Below are 18,821 nucleotides of genomic sequence, written 5' to 3' on the forward strand. Positions count from 1 at the left end.
TCTTGATAAGTTACTAACTCCAAGAAGAGTGGGTGAAGACAAAACAAACCTAGGGAAACAGGTCATGTTCTGGATTTAAGATCTCCTGACAAAAGAGAGTCATAAAGGGTTAATATGAAATCTGAAGGTTTGAAATCCAGAAAGAAGACAGATCTGTATTGTGCTTGGTTAGCTTGGTGTATGAGAACTCTGAAAGGATGTATTTACTCTTCTAAATGTATAGAACCTGAAAACCAGTGTGCAGTCTGAATTAAAACTGCTTTCAGCTTCTTGTGCTTTGGCAGAGTCATTAACTTTCAGGCCCACCTTATTTTAATCCTGGTGCATAAATGTCCACGGGAATGAGACTTAAAAAAATAAAAAATAGAGAGCATTAAACTATTCTGACTTTGATAACTGCCTTTCAATTAACAGACTCTTGCCACCACTGGTAAAGGCAAGTAGACACAGGTATTAGTGGAAACTTTTTTTTAAGTTCCCAATTTTTGTTAATGCTGTATGAAGACTTAGCCTGACTGCTCAAATTCCTCCTCCACTGCCAAAATCTTCAACAGCTGTCCACCAGATGAGGACAGCTACATAGAAGGTAAATACTGTTGACAGTCTGTGGAACTCAAAGACACTAGGAGTTAGAGAAACACTCATTTACTTCTCAGGACAACTACAGAGGGTTTTATTCCTTCTTGTGCTCTCTAGAAATGTCTGAGATGAGCAGATTCAAGCTCAGCCTGTTCTGCCAGAAGTAACTTCACTGTTGCAACATAAACACCTTGAAATAACTTCAGCAAAAATTTCAGACCTTTTTTTTCTGAAAAATTGTGTAGAATTTTTCAGTGTGGGTGAAAAAAAGTGAAATTCAGAAGCAAAAATGCCTTTTTCCCCTTCTCTCTCTTTTGTGTTCACTTGGGGTTTGGTTTGGTTAGTTTGCTGGTTTTGTTTTTACCTAAAGAATGAGGGATTTATAAAATTATGCTCTTTCCTTTACAACATATTTTTCTGTGTCAGTTTCTGAAAAATTCTTTTCAGAATGGATGGCCTGTGTGAAATGTCATACAGCAAGTCAGTTTCAACCAAGTTCTTGCAGAAATTAATAGCTTCTTCTTCCGTGTGCTTTTGTATCATCAGAGATCATTTAAGCTTGATAAGCAATAAGAAATGTATAATTATGCATATGATCGGCTGTTAATGTAAACCTGTCAAGGTTCATCTGTTTGAGATTATCCCTCTAGTTCCTGTAACTCAGTTGTCTGGCTCGTTGTTGGTGAAAATCTGGTGAGAGAAAAGGAAGAAGTTTTAACACGTGCACAGGTTTTGACACGTTGACAGCTTGTTCTTCAACACTCATACATTTTTTATTATGCTAGGTGGAATAAAGTGGAAAGATTGACCCAGCCATGGCTTTTCCCTACTAATTCATCAACCAGAACCAGTTTGCAGTCTGCACCTTCACGTTACTGATAGGAGGGAGACTGAAGATGCTGGTGACTCAGTAGATGCTGCTTGCAGAGGTATATCTTGCCCACCCAGATGATTTTTCTTTCTCATGCTTTTGTCAAGATAAAGAATTGCTACTAATCATAAAATTATTAAGACATTAAAGTGGCTCCTGTCTTTCAGCACAAATGACATTTTTCATGAAAAAGTACTTACACATCTCTGCTGACCCCAGATGAGGATGTCCAAGAAGTTTGAATGTGTGTTTGATGTGCAGAGTCTTTATGTTCACAAAACTTCTAAACAATTGCTATCTCTTAGTACAATAGATTTTCCCTTTTTCTTTTACCCTTCTTTCTTTGATTAATTTGTTCTTTTCTGGGAAGGGAAATATTTTAGTTACTCACAAAATCACTTGGAGAAGAGGAAAAGCACCAGGGGAGAGAGGAGGAAAAGCGTGGGACTAGGGTAGTAGAGTCCAATCTTGTTGTGCTGTCAAAACCTAAACTTCTTTAGGTTTAATAGTCAGATTCTGCTCTGTGGCAAAGTCGTGGTAGTAAAACCACACAGTAAGATGTCCATCAGCAAAGATTTCATTTGCCTTCTTAACAAATGAGAGAATGAAACTATTGTGGCATTGATAACTCTCTTTCAATTAACAGACTCCTGCCACCACTAGCAAGGGCAAGTAAGCACAAGCATTAGTGGGTTCTTTTTTTTCAGATTAGCTGGTAAAAAGCTCTGAGCAGTAGTTAGCAGAATATTTAGAGATTTTCTTTTATTTGCTGTTTGCTGCTGTAATCATACTCGACAAAGCAAGTAAATGTTGTACAGACTCCTGTTTGAGGGCCTGAAAGATTTTGAACTAGCCAGAGGCTGTCAGCACCTTTAATTGATGACTGGTTACAGGTGAGGAATGGTGGAGTCTGCTCCTAGACTAATTGAACTTCAGCACAGTGATTGCTACCCCATTCCTGGTCCCTCGTGACCTTAGGTCTGTGTAGCCCATATTGCACTGAGACAAACCTCCTGTTGGTTCTTCAGGACTGATTCAGGTTGTTCAGCAGCACACACTGAATGGAGATTTGCAGCCCCAGTGGTTGGGACAGGGCTGTAGCTGTGAGGTGAGGCCCCTCTGTGAACTGGGCTTGCTGCCTGTGCTTCTGGGCTAGGCCCTCTCTACCAAAAATCAGTACTCTAGGTTTCTGACAAGACTGCCTCAAGTCACCTGTGATGCTTTATGAGATGTGACACTGCTCCTTGTGCCTGGTGGTGTGCTGCTGAGAGGTTTGTCTCAGGTGACACAGGACGTCTATTGAACTGTTCTCACTAACTCTCGTAGGGACTGGCTGCTGCTACTGCCTAAGACATTCGGGGCAAATTATTTTGTACTTCCCACTGGAGCAGGGAGAAATTGCTTCCTGTAGTTCCAATCACTAGCTGCCACTGTGCTGACCACAATTCCAGGCCGAGCTCCCAGCTTAAATTAGCAGAGAAGTGAGAAACAATCCCTGGGGGTCTTGAAAACAAACCAGCCACGATGTTCCTTCATCAAGAGCAAGAAACTTTAAGACACTGCTGGGTCTTTTTTCCTCATCAGGAGGATTTCCATTTAGGATAAAGCTCTGACTGGAGAAGATGGGAACAGAAAGAACTCATACACCCCAGGGTATCAGGGCAGGCTTTATGGGCTATTGGAGAGGTGAACACATCAGAAACTTCAACACAGCAATCTGATTTTATGTCAGCTGTCTCCCTGGTGTAAAGGACCTTTATTGTTTGTTGTTCAAATGATTCCATCTCCTTAGGCTTGCTGCCATGGACATGGTGTGGCCACCCACAACACTACTTTTAGGTTTATGTACAAGGCTATTAGTGCCACAGCTACAGATCACTCTTCCTCTCTCTCAAGTCTGTCCTTAGGGATGACTGAGGGTGAGTTGAGAGAGTGGGGCCAGGAGAACAAAAGTCTGTGTGGCTGATTTCAATATGGACAAAGAGAATGAAGGACAGAAGCTAGACTTTGTCCCTTTTGAGATGAAAGTGTTTGGTGGCTTTGGCTTAGGGAAGAGATGGACTATGTGTGTAGCATTGTTCACAGTGTACTACTGTCTTCCTGCAATTAGCCAAGCAGAAACTCAGTATTTTCACAAACAAAAAACCCACTTGTAATGTCCCAAGCTCATGGAGAGCAGATACCCCAAAGAAAAGGATGAAATACTTTTGATGAATTCCAAACAACAATTGTTAGATACATGAAAACTCCCGCAAGGTGGATAATGTAATTACAGATGTAGATGAGATAGGTGCTGAAAATGTTGAAAAGTCAACTACAGTACAAACCTTTTTTGTCCTGTCTCACAAAGCTGTAGTACACTTTGACACTTGAAAATCTGCTAAAATCAGCAGTGCCTTTGTGGAGGGACTCAGCAGCTAAGTCATGTTTTAAAATGACAAAACCCTTTTTTCCTTTTACTTTTGTCTCTTACTCTAGGAATAAATGACTGGATTTTACCTGCTTATGGGTCATCCCAAAAACCAAATGTTGTCCATTCCAGCCTCTACCCTCAACAAAAATGCACATCACAGGTCCCTGTAGGAAAATGGAATTCATCAGAAAGCAGCAGTCTGATTTTCTTCTTTGAACATGCAGAGGGATTGAATTTGAGACCCTATGGAGTGTGTTACTCTGGTAACCCTCACCATAACTGCGATTTCTTTCTTTGTTTACTCTGGAAGCCCAAAATGAGTACTAACTTCCAAAGGTGTCATTTGCCTCCTTTGCATCCGTGTTGTTGGAATCTGTCATCCTCAGATATGCAGAATAAGACCCTTTGACTTCAGTGGACTTCTTTGTGAAGCAGAAAGTACAGATTCAAGTGATAGAGTAGAATCACAGAATCAACTAGGTTGGAAAAGACCTCTCAGATCATGGAACCCAACCTGTGACTGAACAACATCATGTCAACCAGACCTCGGCACTGAGTGCCACGTCCAGTCTCTCATTACAGACCTCCAAGGGTGGTGACTCCACCACCTCCATGGGCAGCCCATTCCAATGCCCAATCACCCTTTCTGTGAAGAACTTCTTTCTAATGTCCAACCTAAATTTCCCCTGATGCAGCTTAAGACCATGCCCTCTTGTCCTATTTCTGGTTGCCTGGGAGAAGAGACCAACCCCCACCTGGCTACAACCTCCTTTCTGGTAGTTCTATGTAGAGAGTGATGAGGCCCCCACCCACCCCAAGCCTCCTCCTCACCAGGCTAAACAACCCCAGCTCTCTTAGGACTTGTGCTCCAGACCCTTCACCAGCCTCATTGCCCTTCTCTGGACACGCTCCAGCACCTCAACATCCTTCCTCAATTGAGGGGCCCAGAACTGGACACAGCACTTCAGTTGTGGCCTCAGCAGTGCCAAGTACAGGGGAAGAATCACTTCCATGGTCCTGCTAGAAGATATGACCTTCCTATAAGCCTGAATGGCCTGTGTACCAGAAACAGATGCCATAAACATAAAAGCCAGAAGGCTTCAGATACATTTTACAAAGCAAGCATCTACTTCCAAATAAACTTGCAAAGAAATCATCTGTCGATGCATTTGATCCACTTCCTGACAGCTTCTTTAAACCTCTCAAAGAAGATATGTTTGTACCTAGTTTATTCTTATTACTGATAAGCATTAACAGTAAGTGCAAACAATATAACAAATTCGTTCCCCTGCACCTCCAGAATATTTTTGTTTCCACTTTCATGCTTCATTGTATGGAAAGATTGTTCCAATTAAATAGAGGAAATAAGTGCATACTTCTGATTTGCTGCTCATATTGCAGTAATATGTAGACACCATTTGTGAGAATAGGGGATCACCATGCAAGATGTTCCTGCACAAGAGACACAGTTCTGGGAAACATTGCAGAGTAATAACTGGTAGCACCATGGTCCAGTTGGCATACAAATGTGACACTAACCCTGAGATGAAACCTTAGCAAAGGTCCTGAGAGAACAAGCTCTCTGCCACCTTTCCAATCCATTTTGCTAGGCCATTTTCTAAGCTGATTAGTTCAAAATTTTCCTGATCCAGCAAATGCTTTTGAAATGGTTTCACAGAGCAACCATTGTAGTGACAGTAGTCTACAGACCCCAGGAAAGGGGTCAGTGCTGCTAAAACACTATTAATGGCTGTGGTCCCCAGCAGGGCTAATTTCAAAGTACTCTAGGCATCATATGAACAGAGTCCTAGTCAACACCTCAGAAGATGCATTGCTACAGGAAAATGATATAACAGTATTTCTAGCGGAGTTTTGCTGCGCCAGTGGACCTGACAGATCACTTCTGCTTGTTTATCCCTCATCAGACTCTTTAAATGCCAGTGTTGCTGCAAGGAATAACTTTCAGTGAGAGAGAACAGCTGCTCTTTGCTTAGAACCTGGCTGCTGAGTCCCAGAGACAGTAGGTGTAAAGAAAGTGAATTGTCATCTTTCTGAGACTTGCTATCGGGTTTTATCAGGGAGATGCAATTTGAGCCCAAACAGAATATCCTAGTAACAGAATATTTTTTTAAGTGTTTCAGAAGTCAGAATGAGGCCAGCACTAGAGACATACTGTTCCCATCTGCTTCTTTACCTTTCAGTTTCAGTTTGTGGGGTTTTTCCAGGCTGTTACTCCTGCTCCGTTACAGATGATCAGGCAGTGTTGAGAGAATCACACACACAAGAAAACAAATTTGCAGCACAGCAGGCTAGGCCATTCAGACTCGCTTCAGACAGGCAGATGATGATGTCCTAGCTTGTTGAGGCTTTCAGATCTGCACACAGCTTTTTATATTATCTTCATTTGCCAACTATTCTGGAAAATCAGCTGTGCAGTTCCTCTCTGATGCACTGAATTCAAATGCTGTGCATAGGGCATTGTCTTCTTTATCCTGTATACACAGATGATAACAGCATGCACTGCCAGCACCTGGAACTGGTCCAAGGGCCTGAGGTAGGGACAGGTAGCAGAAACTGCAAAGGAAAGGAAGGAGAGCAGATACTAACCTCGAGGTCTTCAAGAGCATTAGGGCAGCTGTGGTTGTATTATGAATCTGGCAGCAACTGTCTTAGTTCTTCCCACCTCCATAGTGTCACAGTTTGGAGAGGGTATCTAGATTTTATCAGAAAACCAGAGACAAAAACTTACTATTTAATTTACATCTCTATTGTCCCAAAATGTGCCTAATCCATCTGACTGAACCTCTTTCAGTAGTGGTACAAATACATGCAGAAACTTGGCAATAATGAGATTCAAAGATTGTAACTGCATCTGGTTAGTCTGGCACTTCTCATCTGTAGGCTGGTACTGGCTCCCCAGACATTTCTCCCTGCAGACAATTTTCTGGAGATCTCAGTGAGATACGTATTCAAGTAGGCTGACTGTCTTGTCATCAGATATGCCACTTGTTGATATATGCTTTTCAAAGAAAGAGAGCTATAGTCAGTTTGGACAGAAGGAAAATCACAGGGACTGGTCCTGTCACTTTTGGGAGAGCAGATAGTGTGCTCTGAGACACATGCTTTCCATGATATCCCACCTGACACAGCTGCATCCAGGCCTATACTTTTCCATGCCAGGTATGTGGCTCTGGCTGAACACTATTTAGAAAGTTTCAAGTAAATCTGCTCAGCTGTTGAGAATGAGACTTGAAAAACCTTCACTAGCATGTTACTGCCTGATATCCAAAAGAAACAGACTAAATGATGCAAAGGCAAGAGAGTTTCTGGCGAGAAAATACAAATGTATGAGACGTGTCTGAAGGCCAGACCCACTGGACAAGTTGGAAAGAAACTGTGTGTGTAACAAGCGCCCACTGACTCTTAATAGCCAGGATTCCTCATTCTGCCCAATTCTTCTGCTGTCAGCTAATAATTGTATCAACAATAGCAATCAGTCTCAGACATTGTTTCTCAATAAGGTAAAATATATTTCCGGGTCAGTAAATCAGAGATTGCTTTGACAGTTGAAACAGTTATTAAAAAAAAATCACCAATTTCAAAGCATAAAGGAAAATTCCTATGAAGTTCATTTTTCAATCCTGTAATGACTAAATTAAAAGAAGCATTGCATTTATGAATCATCCAGAAATCCTCATAATCTTCCTCTGTTGTTTAAACTAATTAAACCAAGTAATTTTCCATCCTCTGCCACTGCTCTGTGTCTTGGCAGAAGGTTTTAGCCTTTTACCCTTTAGATGTGCAATTCACACTGAAATTTTTTATGGATTTGCTCCATGCTGTTCAACTCCAAAGCTCAGTTCCCTGTTTGTATTCTTGTCTTGTAATCTTAAAAGAGTTACAAGGATAACCGATGGGTTTTATTTGACTGGTATGTAGGACAGTAGCAAAGCTGCCTTACCTACAGTACATCAATTTCTCCATATCTACAAAAGAAGGATAGGGTTTGGGTTTTTTTTGTAGGGGAGGTGGATGTCTCTTGCTTGTTAGCACACTAGCAAGGAAAAGCAAACTAGTTGCAAAAGCAAATTGTTAACCTAAGATCATAACACTGATTCTGGCTTCCCCGCTGTCTTTCCCTTCCCCATCATGACCATGACATTATGTCTTACATATTGCCTTACCTTTTAGTCCCCAGCTCTGCCTCATGCTGGGCAAACACACTTAGCCCATCACTCTAATTCCCCTCTGGATCTTCAACCCCATATGCCATATCTCCCAGAGCAAGGAGAGAGAGCACTAAGGAGTGAAGGAATATGTGCCACTTTACACACTGTCCCTTAGAATACAGTATGGTAGAGAAAAAAAATATCAGTTGTAAGTCTTTGCTGCTTAACTAAGCACTCTCTGTTTTCTTTTAGTCTCCTCTGTGAAAGAAAGGCAAGAGCACTCCTGATTTGCTGATGGAGCAGTTAAATGGCATCAGCTCTCTGGCACAGTTGTTGAGAAAGGGGTTGGCAAAGCCTGGGAAGAAAGTTTGGTTTTTACTTGGCAAGAACAGCTCATTCAAGATGCAAGGTGACACAGCAATCAGTGCGATGGATTGTGACAAGTCTGGCAGACTAAAAATTCTCAGGAGAGATGCTATGACAGCTTTAGGTTGTAACATTTGCCCATTTTGCTGTTCTGCTTCTGTTTTCAGTAAAGAGAAAAGCTCATTTAAATAATAGTAACAACAACAACAATAATAATAATAACAGTAGCATTTCTTTTCTCTCTTCCAGAACTGCAAAGTATCAACAAGATACATTCCTTATTATGCCTTTTGAAAGATGGCTCCACTCAAAGATGAAGGAGAAGGAAGACTAAATCTGATTTCTGGACTTAAAAGAACTCACATAAAAGGCAGATGTTTAGATCAGACTGAAATGGCCTGAAACCATCTTTATTATTCTGGCATTCAAGCAGTCAGCTCGCCTGCTTGAAATTCCACACATTTTATGGATGAAATATATTCTTTTGGTGTGCTGACTGGCTGCATGACTCCTCATAAAGTAAAGTATTTTGCAGGCAGTGAGTTGCATATAACATACATTGGATCCAGCCTGGTGTTAGATTACTCTGTACTGTTCATTTCTACAGGCAAAACACATAAAGCACTGTTGCCAGCTGGAATGTACCTATAGCCCACGTCATGCCACAATAAACTTGTTAAGTATCTTAGAGAGGCTGTTTAGACACAAACTAGTCTTTGTATGGTTGCCAGATCTGTGTTTGGGTGAGCAACCAATAAATGGCTGATAACATCTCTCTCCCCAGAAGTTTGGTCCAGTTTGCACACAGATTTCACTTTCACTGTGGTTCCACATGGAATGGGGCACCTAAATGATTTGTGAACTAGCAACTCAGATGAATTTGGACTAACAAAGATGGATAGAGGGGGAGATACTTGTACAGTGGATTCAATTAACTATATAGAATAAAAAAGCTTATAACAACTTCTAGGTATACAGCTACACAAAAACAGATAGAAAGCAATAGACAACAAATTATGGAAATTGGCTCTGATTAGACAAATAAACAGAGTCACAGAATCACAGAATATTCTGGGTTGGAAGGGACCCACAAGGATCATCGAGTCCAACTCTTAAGTGAATGGTCATGGGGTGGAGTTATTAGCACCAGGAGAAAGGATCCTTGAGAAATTTTTCTCCAAGGTAGATATCAGAAAGGGTCTGAGGAACTTCTGGAGTGAAGAGCCAATCTCTACCCAGCACTCTGCTCTGCTGCCAGTGTCAACATCTTTTGAGTTTTGAGCAGGACCTGTGGGAACAGTGCTATCACTTGAGACTCTGGATCTCTTTCAGTGATCATCCCAACTTTTTTTGCAGCATTTGGACAAGCATGGATCTGTTGTGCATCCAAGCGCAGGGTCTGAACTTAGGAAGAAGAGTGTGTCCTACTGTCACCTACTCCTCCACCCTGTACAGCTCAAGGCCTGCAGAGACCCATTCACACCAGCTGGCCAAGTGTGTCCTCCCCATAGGGGGATGCTTTGTGTGGGTAGCAGCTGCTTGCATTTGGGTCTGCCTTCTCTTCTCCTCTCCAGTGTCAGCAGTCATTAGCAAAATGGAAATAATATCCTCAGCATGAGTATCTCCATGCTGCTGAAGCTTTGTAATTGCAGCTTCCTTGAGCACAAGGAAAACACTGCTTGTTCTCTTTGTATTGGTAGTGCTTTGGAACACACACTGTCCTCACTTTCCTTATTCAAATCTTTTTGGTAAGTATCTGAGCTGATTTTCCTGGGCCAAAATGCCCCCTAAGACAGAAGAGCTCAATTTCTGAGAAAAATGATGAAAAAAAAAAATTTAAGAAGGCCTTTTCTGCTGTCAGTCTGGCAGTTCCTTAGTTTCCAAAGTAGTAGTTCTCTGAGGTCACATCTGCCTATGGTCTTCCAGGAGTTGCTTGTTTTACTTCTTGGTTTTTTTTTTTTTTCTTTTTCTCTTTAATTTGTTTTTCTTTTATGTAGCTAACACCAGTGAGTTTCATCCAGTCATGGTTGTCTGCAGCTTCTTTTTCTTCTAAACTCAACCAACCTTCTCTGCCTCTGGCTATATGATGGGTCAGGCCATCTGCATGTTCCCAGGCTTTCAAGAGAACTGGCATGAACGGGAATCATGTGTCTTTACTCTCTATATCTAGAAAATCCCTTATATGCCATGAAGACCCTCCCCACTCTTACTTCAATGTTGTTCCCTGATTGCTCTATCCTGCTGGAGAGTGTCAGAGAGGACAGCTGTAAGAGTGGGCAGAGGTGAACCCTAAGAGAAACCATGGAAACCTGGCTGTTTTCTGCAGATCTCCTATTCAGTTGTCACTGGAACTGCGAGGTAAAAGTTAAACTACATAATTACAGGCTTGCTGCCCACAACTTTTTACATGGTCTCCTAATTGAGTCTCCTATGACAGCAGATTCCACACATTTCTTCCCCACTGGATTCTTTTATTCCTTTAAACCATTTCATACTAATTTCATCAAGTCTCACTTCAGCCTAGGACTGTAGAACAGTCTTTCTCTAGAACTCTACCACCTGATTGCCTTTATCTCTCAGATCCTCACCTCCACCCACTTAGAGGGGTAAGGAACAGAAGTAATTACAGAACTAATGCACACATTAGCTGTGAGGTAGGTGTACCAAGTCTCGGGGTACAAAAGAATGATTCCCCCCCACCTTGTTCTCCATCTTCCCTGGTGGTGCTCAGCATCCTGTGGTTTGCTCAGCACAGTGTTATTGCAGACTGAAGCAATGTTTGCAGAGACCTGTCTGCACTAACTCTGAGAGCTCTGACCTGAGCTATAATTGCCAGTTCTGCTCTCAGTGCCACAATAACATGGCTTAGAACTATTTTTCTGTAGACACATTATTTCATGTTTATTTATGCTGGAGGTCATCAGCCTTCCTTTGCCCACTAAATCAGTTTTGAAAAGTTATCCTGGACTGCCTCATCATTAACTGTGGCATTTGACTACCTGAAAGACTATCATCAGCAGGATTGGAGATTTCACTGTCCAACTCCTTCTTAAGTTTTCTGATGAGGATGTTAACTAAAACCTGAGGGACATCATTACTGAATATTTTCCACTCAAAAAAATGACCATTAAGCTTGTTTTTCTTTAACTTTATTTCAGTCTAGGAAAGAACCAAGTTTTCTTAACAACCCTTCCAATTTTGGGATTCTTTCCTGTCCTTTCCCTCTGCACCCTTGCAAAAGTGATCCTCAGGAGAAATCCATACTGCTGGACCTCTATTTCTACCCAGTTCTGTATCACACGATCTTCATTAGTGATTGTGCAGCACAGGTAAGGCAGACATTTTTTTCTTAGGACTAGCCATGATTGTCTGTTTCTCCAGTGAGCCTCTGACAGAATGAGTCAAGAAGCTTTACCACCTTCAGTGATGTTGCACCCTCCTTCCACTCTTACCATTCAGAGACTGTGTTTGTCGGCAGCGAGAGGGCCACGCTGATCAAAAGATGAACTGGGTAGAGATGTTTATTCATATGGGCCACTGAAATGGTGCAGGTTTCTCTGGGATTGTAGTTTCAAAAATGCATATAGAATATTGCAAAGTGTGTGGCCAGCACTTACACAGAAGACCAGTATTATAATCTGCAGTAAAAGGGTAGATCCGTAAGATCATATCCACGTGCTCTGACCGAAACTCACATTCATGTGGAGCTTATTACTGGTGGCTTGTGCTGGTCACTTAGGACCCTGGTCTCCTTCCTTAAAAGACTCCTCAAGGGACACAGTAGGAAGATTTAGATATCCAGTCAGGTTGAGTTATGAATTTCTCAGCCCACTCAAAAAAATGGGTATTTCTGAACAGAAGAATGGTGAGGTCCTAAGGGATAAGTGGAGTTAATGGAGCTGGGAACCAGATAACATTCTGGTATATGATGGTGCAATGGATCTCAGCTGAGATGTGCTGGGCTCTCAGCTCTGTATACAGAAAAGGATTCAGCTTGCACATGCTCAGATTATTTTTTTTTTTTAATCTCTATATCTCTTTTTGCTGCCCTGTTCTTTCATCTTGTCTGACATGAGTTGCACAAGGACATTTATGAGTCCTATGGTAGGACAGGACAACTCACTCATTCCGCTTGTTCTCTCTTCTGTTTTCTGCAGCAATCCAATCACTATTAAACATTAATGTACAAACAGTCTGCTGAAAGAAAGCAAGCAGAGGTGTTGGAATCTCTGTGGATTCAGGAGGGAGGAACATAAACTGCTAGCAATCATGCAAAGAAATAAATGGTTGTTCTTTGCACCAGGTACTTTTTTCTACATTTTCTATAGAGTAATTTATCATTGTTTGCTCTGATAGTTATTTCTGAGCAGATAAAGTATGAGTTTTCACTTACTGTGATAATACATTCTGTGATTTGCCATTTAAGTAATACTGCTTTTAAATTTTGTATCTCCTTTGTTCTTTCTCTAAGGAAAATTTTGTTTACTATCTTCATTCAATACATAATCATTCTCTTCTGCCTTGATGTTCACAAAGCATTCCCCTGAAAAAACACCCTGTCTCCTGCAAATTCTCTGTATTTTCATTTCAATGCTGTGCAAGTAAGAATTTTTTCAGAGGCATATAAGGAGAGGTCTCTTTGTATATTCAGTGGCATTAGCATCTGAAAGCCTCTAAACCATCAGGTTGGTGTCACTGTGCTGTGAAGGGATGAGGTGGCCAGAAACCAGCCTCAATAGAGAAAGACAGTCAATTCAGGAGTCTGGAACTGCCAAGAGAGCAGGAGAGCTCACAGCTGTTGGAAATATCAAGAAGAGATCCCTTTCTCCAGCACCTGATAGACTACAATAAAGAAAAAAGGAAATAGGGTGTTTGGTTTTTTTTTTTCTCCTGTGGCATGATATGCTGCAGTTAAAAAAAAAAAAAAAAAAAAAAAAAAAAGAAAGGCAGTTCCATCTGAAAAGAAAAAAATAAAAATGAGCCATTAGAACACAGCTTTCAAAATCTCCCACTTTCTTTCAGTCAGGAGCCTTACAGTGGGAAATACATCACTGCACAGAAAAAGTTTTAAGAAATTGTTACCACTAAGGGATTTCCATGTGAGACCCTCTGTGTGGAGTAAGACTCATAACTCAAAAGTTAAAGGTCACCTGAAATACAGCTGCAGAACTGGATGGGTGCAGGATCAGCTCTATATTATTGTATTTCAGGTGACCTTGAACTTGTGTTTCAAAAAATCCCTTTCTGGTATTGATTTCCCAAAGCTCTTCAGTGCACTGACAATTAGAAGGCATTCTTGGATAAGGAAAATGGCATGAAACATCTGCACTTATTTCTTTGTTGTAACTGAGAGGACTATAGCTTTATCTCTTCTGAGACAATGGAATACATTCGCCAAAATGATGGTAGGAACATCCCTCATCTCATTTCACTTGTTTTGGTGACAGGACTGCACTGAATTCCCCTTATTTAACAATGAAGTGTTTAAAATCAGTGTAGACTCACAGGTATACTCTCTTCTATAAAACAATGTACCTTGCTATTCTGGGGAATGATGTATTTAATAGTTACCTTGCAAAGTAGTAGTATGAAAGGAACATATTCCTTGATTCTTATGCCCATTCATACACACATACCTTCACCTGTGATGCTCATGCTTTCTAGCTGCAGGATTCACCACTGTATTTTTCAACTGCAGTTGCAGAAGCTGCCCCTAATAATAGCAAATTACTCTGATGACTCGATGGTCCCCAAGTCTTGGATGGAGGCAGAAGGCAAGCACCAGGGGAACAGAAAGAGCAGTGCCATAACCCAGTTCACCATGTCCTGTCTGCAAGACAAAGTTATCTCAGAACAAGACAGAGTTCAAGTGTAAATGACACAAACAATCCCTTGTGTCCCAAAAGTACAATATTTCATTGTAGTTACAGTCATTGTTTAGGCTCCTTCTGTAGTTGGTGGAGAAAGAGGCTTTTTCAAGTGTGAGTAGCCCATCTAGGATCTGCATAACTTTTGGGAAGAGGAGCTCTCCACAGGCCACGGATCCCGACAGAAAATATCTACCTACTCATGCATGAGATCCTCCACTTACTGCAGTGTGGATGGATATTTGCAGCAGTTTGATCTTCTCTATGGGCCACAGGGGGAACCTCTGGTCTTGCACTTGGAGAACTTCCTCCCCCTCTTCCTTCTCTGACCTTGGTGTTTGCAGGGTAATTTCTTGCCTTTTTTTTTTTTTTTTTTTTTTTGGCTTCACTCTTCACAGCATTGGGCCCTTTCTTAAATACATTTTCCCAGAGGTGGTACAAACTTCATGGAAGGGCTCAGCTATATGCTGTGTTAGGTCTCTTGGAGCTAGCTGAAACTACCTGGAATCTTGTGTCTAGCACAGGGTAACCCTTGACTTCTTCTCACAGAGGCCACTGCTGCAGAACCCCCGATACAAAAGTCTGGAGATCTACATCAAATATTTTCCACCCCTTGACTCTGTGAAACTGGATTGTCATTAAATGACATATTCACCATACAGTCTTCAGAAACTTGCTTGCATCCACAAAGTAAGTTCCACACCTGAAAATCAAAGCAACATCATCACAAAACCAACAAAGATGGAAGTGAGAAAGAAAGAAGGTTTGACTGTGTGTCATTAAGATTATTTCACTCACAAATGTTAATACAGCATTATATAAGCTGTTATGAAGAAAGCTAACTTTGTAACTTCCTCTCAGCCAGAATCCAGTACAGCAGTAAACCATTACTATGGCTGAAAAGAGATTTGTTTCGAAGGAATTACAGATGTCTTTTTGCCAAATAAATCCTCTCATGAGAATAGTCTGTGTAACTGATACTAATTAATCTGTATAAAGAGAAATATGTATTTCTTTAGTTGTATTTCTTTAGTTCAGGGATAAGGTAAGTTTTACCTTAACTGAGCTTTTCAAGATCAATTTTTCAAATGCCCTTGTTGGACCTGAAGGGGTATTACTGTGGGGAAAAAGTTCTACCTAAAAAGATTCTAAAAAACCTGCAAGATGAACAGAGGATGTCAACTGCAAAAACAAGCAAACAAAGAGCTAGCAGTTTCATAGTTGACCAACAGATGGGAGAAACATGACTGAAATTTTCCATGTTAATTCTGAAAGCTTCATTTAGGGAGAGAAGAGTGTGATACTTTATAAGGCATCACTGTGCCCCCTTCGTCAGGTGTGTTCATTGTAACTGATTTAACATAAACTCAATCAAAACAAAAAAATCATTACACTGGACTTCATAATTTCTGTCCTATGTCTGAAAAGGGACAGTTGAATGAAGAAGTTCTTATCCTGCTCTGACTTCTGTCCAGCTAGAAAAGAACTCCAAAGAAATCACTTCTCTTTGAAATAAATTAGACATCTGCAATATGAGTTGATTTTCTTCAAACACTGATGTGTTTGTTTCTTACTACACTGAAGAAAGTTGCTGAGCAGAGATGGGTGCCCAGCATGGCAACTCAGAAATGTTCCAGGCAGAATTACAGAGGGGAGCTGGACTGCTCACTCTTAAGGAGGTGTCCAACTGAGAAAGTGTTTGCAGTTGCACCAGGAAACTTGGAGGATGTGTGGTGGTTGTTTGATCTTTATGATCTGATGGGAGTTAGAAGCTGGTCTTATTTCAGACGTTTTGCAGTTTGTGATGCTTGACTTAAAAAACTCATTTTAATTTTGATATATTTGTCTATATTTAGGCAGGTATATGTGGGTATATGAATAGTTATGTGGAATTTTTTAAACTATGCAACAAATGAGAAGCATGCAGCTCTGTGGAGAATCCCAAAAACAGAATGGTGTGTGTGCAGCCTCATTTCTTCATCGCCCATACAGTTCATCTGTATCTCAGCTGGCTTTCTTCTGGATGTTAAGAATCATGTCCAAACCTGTCTTGAGCAATTGTTTGATGAAGTGAATGTACACAGTGATCCTATTCTTCCTCTTTTTGTATAAAGAAAGTCTTGACTAACTAACTGAGCCTCACACCTTTAACTTCTAGGTAGCTCGTTTAGGGTGTATGAATCTCCTTTCATAGCTTCCACAATCAAACAGAAATGTGTAAGCCCTAGTGAGCAATTTGTTTCATGGCACTTAGCCATATTTTAAATATTCTAGCAGAAACAAATGATAGTTACAAGCTCATGTACAAAATTCACGCCAACCATTTCAACCCCACAGTAACTTTTTCCTTAAAGAATTATCGAATTCTGTAACGACTGTAACAGAAAATCCTGACGATAATCCCTTAATAGAAACACAACACATTGTCACAGATTAACAGGATGACTTCTCAAATCAGATTAAACCTTCTTCCTTTAATCTCATGATTTGGTTGTACGGTCATGGTTAGTGACCTAGAAGTTGGTACTATGAGGCATGTGAAGGAGCCTAAAGCTGACAGGTTTTTGTCTTATATTTTCTGTGGAGTTTTTTTTCAATTCACTCCCTGGAAATTAAGCCATAGAGCCTCAGAATATCTTAAACAAGATGAAGACCAATTGAAACTGTACATGAGTCAGCATCAGAATGATGGAGAAAAGCATTTCAACGGGAGTGTATGATCTAATGAAACTGCCTGTGCTGCAGTTTTGGGGGCTTACCTCTTCCTTGCAAGAGGGCTTTGACAAATGTTGTGGTAGGCCACATCTTCCCCATCCTCCCCAGCACACATGACCCCATCCATCCAGGAATGCATGTCTGAATGGTGTCAAGTGGGCCTGCAAAACTGCCCAGAAGTGGGGAGGAGAGGCTTTACCTGCTGGTAGAGACCTCAGAAGCCCAAGCTCTTGAGAAATAGGACTTACAACAAGTGCTCTGCAGTCACACTTCTCTCACTCTTACAGAATTCACAGTTCAGCTACTGCAAAGAGGGAGCAGGAGAAATGCAGTGCCACTGGCAGCTTAACCGATTCACATAACACAGGGGTTTGATGCAACATTTGGGACTTTTTTTGAAGTGCCTGCCTAAGGCCAAGTTTCCTCTGTTTTATGCTTCTAGCACCCAGGCTGTGTAGTTTAGCTCTCTCAGGGTTTGTTTTGTGAGTGCTGGAGATACTTGTATTGCATTCAAAGTAAATAAAGGTCTCCCCTGCTCACTCCATGTGTGACTTTCTTTTCTGACTTCTCTTTGTACGGGACAAAATGCAATAGTCCTCACACTGCGGAGTCAGCTCTGCATTTTTATGCACACATGTGAGCAGAGTGTAGGAGGTTTGAGGGAGTATACAGTCATATCTGGAATTTGTGTAGTCAGCCTGGTACAAAAGGCATTTACTTGTCCTCTGTTTGTAAGTGTTTGCATTCACGCAGCATTTAGAAGGAAGATCATCTGTTGGCAGTAATGAAAGGCACTGTCTCACTGTAGTTCACTGCTCCTAGTCTGATCCTTGGACTGAGAAGACACAATTGAATTTTTGAGAAGGATGAGAAGATTATTTCTTTATATTAAAGCCATAGAGCTTTAAAAGCAAATTTCATACAAGAGCAACCCCTCAAAAAAAAAAAAAAAAGGAGCAGAGCTGACAGCCGAAGAGTTGTTTCTTTGCTAAGGTTCTGACTCTAGCCACATATATTAACATGCTGTATGCAATTGCATTGAGTTTCTGATTAATTAGCCCTGAGATGTTTCAGACATGCTATAAGCAAAAGAGCCTTTCCAGAAGACACTTTCTGCCTCATTGCAGTAATGCTTATGTGCTGGGTTATACGTTTTTCAATTTAAGTTTACTTATGTACTGTTAAAGCACTGGAGGTAAATGTTTCTTATTCCTTTTCCTAAGGTTCTAAACAGTGGTTTTGGGTTTTGTTTTTTTTTTATTTTAATCACAATAACCATACACAGTAGATATAGTATTCTTTATGTTTCATTTTTATGTCCCTCCCTATTTCTTTAAACATATATCTTGGTCCAGGCTCTATAGAAAACAAATAACTGATGTGCATTAATTTGAGTGGAGAGCACCTCATGGTCTGAATTGCCGTTATATCTCCAGGACATTAGTTGCTTGTCTTTTTTTCAAAAGACAAACAGAAAGGAGAAAAGTCTGAGTACAAACTGTTTTGTTCTTTCCTCTTGCAATATTGTTAAGTTCTTTTCACAGCTGTATTAGTGGTGGTAGATGGTCCCACAGGTTGTACTAGAGATTCCATTTCATTAGATGCCTCTGGTTTTCTAAGGCCATGGCTACCTGCCTCTGTTGAAAAAGCAATCTCAGGACACATAAATTCTGTGCTGGCGCTCAATTCAGGCAGCTCCGGCTCTGGGCCACAACCCTGATTTTCAGAGCTCTGTGTGGAAATGCACAGAGGATGGAGCAGGAGAAGTCCTCAGTGATCTCCTAAGTGCACTTTTTGTGTAACACAGGTAAACAATTCACCTGATAATTCTTTCATCAGTC

The sequence above is a fragment of the Myiozetetes cayanensis genome, unplaced genomic scaffold (assembly GCF_022539395.1).
Source record: "Myiozetetes cayanensis isolate MyiCay16 unplaced genomic scaffold, myiCay2020 scf4, whole genome shotgun sequence".
In the NCBI taxonomy this organism is placed as follows: domain Eukaryota; kingdom Metazoa; phylum Chordata; class Aves; order Passeriformes; family Tyrannidae; genus Myiozetetes; species Myiozetetes cayanensis.